The sequence below is a fragment of the Salvelinus sp. IW2-2015 genome, linkage group LG8 (assembly GCF_002910315.2).
Source record: "Salvelinus sp. IW2-2015 linkage group LG8, ASM291031v2, whole genome shotgun sequence".
In the NCBI taxonomy this organism is placed as follows: Eukaryota; Metazoa; Chordata; class Actinopteri; order Salmoniformes; family Salmonidae; genus Salvelinus; species Salvelinus sp. IW2-2015.
In genome coordinates, this window is record NC_036848.1 from 26,010,444 (window position 1) to 26,015,693 (window position 5,250).

The 5,250-nt window shown below is 41.3% G+C and overlaps 1 pseudogene; it reads right to left on the reverse strand.

Moving 5' to 3' along the window:
• Nucleotides 1–210: 210 nt before the first annotated feature.
• Nucleotides 211–4,515, reverse strand: LOC139022583 (ATP-binding cassette sub-family C member 5-like; annotated as a pseudogene).
• Between the last annotated feature and the right edge of the window lie 735 nt (nt 4,516–5,250).

Genomic DNA, 5,250 nt, shown 5'->3' on the forward strand with positions numbered 1-5,250 from the left:
TCTTTTGGAACATTGTCATCATTGTCATGAAGCCATCATTGGTTTTTGATATCAACAGACTTCTCTAGATTTAGCAGAAATTGTAAGAACCTCTACTATTGCTCTTTAAAATAACATCTTCCTCGCTTCATGGAAAGATTGAGATGTTCCTCTTCAAAGTTTGTGCAAGTGAGGTCCTCTGCTGCATTGTCTGTTTTATAAGAGCTCCTTTGTACCCATTCGACTGGGGTCACTTCTCTGTGTTACTGAGCTTGCCATCAAATGCCTCGAACATGGCCCGGAATCTGGAGTTGATGTCTGCCAGCAGGGCAGCAGGGGTGTCGAATTCCAACATCTGTTATGGAATTGAGAAAATAAATAAAGTATTTTATGACCAACAAGTATTTTGACTCACAACAGAAATGTGCCCTTAGGTATACTGTGGTATATCAAATATTTTGTTTAGTATATTAGCCCACCTTTCGTGTGATTCAATAGATTTGAGATACTTTTGAACAGAACCCTATAGGCCCTGGTCAAAAGTAGTGCACTACATAGGGAATAGGGTGCCATTTGAGACACATTGTATATTTCTATGGTGCAGAAGACCCACCTGTCCCTGGTCCAACACCATGATCCTGTTACAGCTCATAACAGTATTGAGGCGATGGGCGACGATCAGCGTGGTGCAGCTGCTGAACGACTCATGAATGGTCTCCTGAATCAGCCGGTCTGTCGATGGCTGCCGTCGCCTCGTCCAACAGCAAGATCTGGCAACCCCCAACACATGTCACATTTAAGCACACTTTGCAGGGAACGGTTCGATCACTGGGCTGGTAGAATAAGGAAGTAGTAATATTGTAAAGAATGGAAAAACAGTGTTGGTTCTTTGAATTATGGACATAAATATTATAAACTTAAGGAGTGTTATAACTAATGTAAGACTAGTCCCTAAATGCTACGTCTTTAGTCATTCTCAGTTGTTTGTATTTCCAACTGCATTCTACAGAATCAAAGTGAAATAACCATAGAAGCCATGTGGCGGCAATGTTACGCCTTTGGGAAGTTGCTGCCTTACATTCTCAATGTTCTTATGTGACATCCTCAAAAAGTAGGATGTGATGCACACAAGCTTTCCTATGTGGTAACAGAAAATAAAATCAATCTAACTGCCCTCATCTATTGTACTGTGTGTGTGTGTGTGTGTGTGTGTGTGTGTGTGTGTGTGTGTGTGGTGTGTGTGTGGTGTGGAGAGAAAGAGACGTGACACTAGTGTGTGTGCGTGAGTGCGTGCGTGCGTGCGTTTACCTTGCTGTGTCTAAGCAGTGCTCTTGCCACACACAGTAGTTGTCTCTCTGCTACTGAGAAGTTCTCTCCGTTCTCTGTCACTTCAGACTGGAGGGAATGGGGCAGTTGGCTGATCTGAATATGATGGTAGACAAAATGGAGTCAAACACAAGCCACAGATATCGTTTTTCAACTGTTCAAACATCTCTAGAGGGGATATTTAATCTTAAACAGGTCTAGGACTTGTTATCAATTACTCTCAAAGTAATAACACTATCTGAAGATGTATAAGGCAATGCATATATACTATGATGCCAACATAAAGACTACTAGATTAATAAGAAAAGCTCATCCATTGTTTAAAAATGGCCTTTTTGCCTTTGTGCAGATTGCCATGTCTCATTTTCGATTAATTGAAAATGACACTTTTTTTCAAAGTATCTGTCTTTTTCAAACAAGCATTGCAAAGCTGGCTACAATTTCAATTTCATCCCCCTGAAAAGATAGAACAAATATTACAACAAATACAGTATTATGGCTGAACTCAAATGTGCTGGTTGATAAAAATACCTGTATTTATGGGAAAGATGTTTGAAAAGGGTATTTTGTTCTTAAATTATATTGTTAATTGTAATGGTATAGTTGTCCTTCATGGAGTTATCAAATTTGTACGGGAAGGTCTGCTCAATCCAAGAGTACAACCAATTGATTACAGCATTACCCCAGAAATGGAGGAGGCAGGTGGCAGCGGGAGGAGGTAGGACACTGGTCTGTCTGCCCAATATAAATGATCAAAACTGGCAGAGGAATAAAAATAGCATAAATAGGAAAGTATACCAGTTTCATTTGAGGACCAGGATGTTGACAACTGTGCCATACAGATTGAAAAATAGTTGGGAAGAGATTTTTGATGTACCGATTCTATGGTACTGGGTGTATGAGTTGATATATAAAACAACGCAAGATTCAAGACTTCGTGCTTTTCAGCTAAAATTATTATATAGAATTCTTGCCACCAACAAAATGGAGAATATTTGGGGCATAAAATCATCGAAGCTCTGCAGATTTTGTTGTGAGGATACAGAATCAATAGACCATTTATTTTGGTATTGCCCTCAGGCAGCCTGTTTCTGGTCTCAGGTTCAGGAATGGCTGAAAATGCATAGCATTGATCTAAAATTGACCCTAGAAATAGTACTGTTATGAGATCTGGAGAGACCGGGTCAGTCAATTACTAATATACTATTACTCTTAGTAAAAGTATTTATCATGCAATCTGTAGGTTCTATTCGATTAGATAGATTGAAATTGTACAACAATTTATGATGTTTGTTAAACATCATAGCATAGTTGAAAGATATGTGTTAGGTAGAAACACGAAGTGGGTGGCCAGCAGAGATAGATGGGATGGGCTGAGGGAAGCTGAGGGTTGGTATGTGGAATTGGAGACAAGTGGGAGTGGAGTTGCTGTGTGAGAGAGAGAATGATGGTCAAAAGATAAAAGGAGAAAAAAAAGTCTAAATAAAACGTAATAAAAGTACATTTGAATGACACTAAGTGGCAGTGTTTTTACAACTAATGCCGGTTTGCCTGAGGCTGATGCCATGCAGGTGTTTGTACACATGCATATACACACACTCATTCAAATAAACACATACAAGAACACACACATACATGTAATAGTGCCAGACATGCACACACACATATAAAGTAGGCATTGCTGTTATGATTTCAGTTGTCCTTGATGTCCTTTGTTTTACATTTGTTATTTAGTTGAATTGTTTTTGCATTGTTGTTTGCTGTTTTCTTCTGTCTTTAACTTTTTTCTCTTTAGTTCATTCTCTTGGTTGTTGGTGCGTTGGGGGGTTCTTGGGGGTGGAAAATATGATTAATTATATTTATTTTCTTCCGGGGGGGGGGGACTGTGGGAGGGGTCTCGAATGGTTGAGGGACAGCTATTGGGTAACTGTGGGGGGATCTTGAAGGTTTCGGGTTTCACAAGGTTGTGATCATGAAAAAGGAAACTATGAGATATATTTTATATCACTATCATGTACACGCACCCTCACACAAGTGTAACGGATGTGAAATGGCTAGCTAGTTAGCGGGTACGCGCTAGTAGCGTTTCAATCAGTTACGTCACTTGCTCTGAAACCTAGAAGTAGTGTTGCCCCTTGCTCTGCAAGGGCCGCGGCCTTTGTGGAGCGATGGGTAACGATGCTTCGTGGGCGACCGTTGTTGATGTGTGCAGAGGGTCCCTGGTTCGCGCCCGTGTCGGGGCGAGGGGACGCCATAAAGTTATACTGTTACATAAGGATGGCTCTGTTGTGGAAAGACTGATACATGTTTGATAGTGTCTTGATGCTGTATTGTTTGTCCTTCATGTTCTAATACTTTAATGTTACCCCTTCCTTGTGTTTTTTGTAATAAATAATTTAAAAAAACAAAGATTACTTGAAATTCAAACTGAATCACTCTATTTATGTTTCCTTTGACCATCTATCCCTACTTACCATCTCCTTTATATGTGTCTTCTCAAGTGCATCCCAGATCTGGGCATCTGAGTATTGATTCCATGATTCCATGGGTCCAGATTGGACCTATTTGGTAAGAAAAAGTACATTTTCCCACTAATGGTTAAGGTTAGGATTGGGGGAGGGGAAGCTGATCCTAGATCTGTACCTCGGGGAAACTTAGGTAAATCGTTCATACATACCTGATGGTGCCAATGAAGAGAACGGGCTCCTGGGGAATGATTGACAGCTTGCTTCTCAGGTCGTCCAATCCTATCTGGGCAATGTTGATGCCGTCGATGGTGATGGAGCCCCCAGTCAGCTCCACCAGTCTGAAGAGAGATACGCCCAGTGAGGACTTCCCTGGATAGATAGTAACAGGGTTGTGAGGGAACTACTCCGCATACCTATGATTAGTTCAGATACATGATAACTGTAATCTTCACATGTTGATGTGGTTAACTGGATAATGATTACTTCTTTGCTTCTATGACAATCATTCAAAAACAAACAATCAATTTGATACCATCGTTATTACATTATTTCTTAGTAAATACCAGGTAAACACCAGCGGAAATAGGACTATAAAATGAAACATTACTGATGTAAAAATACATGGGAATAAAGGATGGTAAGTACCTGAGCCTGTGCGAAACACAATGCCGATGGTCTCCTCTGGCAGGATGTTAAAGGAGAGCTTCTTGAGTCCCAGTGGCAGGTTGTCCTGGTAACACATCTCCACGTCCTGGAAGGAGATCTGTCCCTTATCTGGCCAGCAGGGAGCAGGAGAGGATGGCCCACTGATCTGTCTCGGTGCCTCACCCTCCAAGGTCTGACAGAATTTTTAAAATCAAATATTAAATCAAATTTTATTTGTCACATGCGCCGAACACAACAGACCTTACAGTGAAATGCCAAGCCCTTAACCAACAATGCTTTAAGAAGTTAAGAAAAACAAGTGTACAGTAAAAAATAGAAAATAAAATTTACAAATAATTAAACAGCAGCAGTAAAATAACAATAGCGAGGCTATATGTAGGGGGCAGAAGGACAGAGTCAATGTGCGGGGGAACCGGTTAGTCGAGGTAATATGTACATGTAGGTAGCGTTAAAGTGACTATTCATAGATAATAAATAGAGAGTAGCAGCAGCGTAAAAGAGGAGTCTGGATACCCCTTTGATTAGCTGTTCAGGGGTAGAAGCTGTTAAGAAGCCTTTTGGACCTAGACTTGGCGCTCCAGTACCACTTGGCGTGCGGTAGCAGAGAGAAAAGTCTATGACTAGGGTGGCTGGAGTCTGACAATTTTTAGGGCCTTCCTCTGACACCGCCTGGTATAGAGGTCCTGGATGGCAGGAAGCTTGGCCCCAGTGAGGTACTGGGACGTACACACTACCCTCTGTAGGGCCTTGCGGTCGGAGGCCGAGCAGTTGCCATACCAGGCAGTGATGCAACCAGTTAGGATGCTCTTGA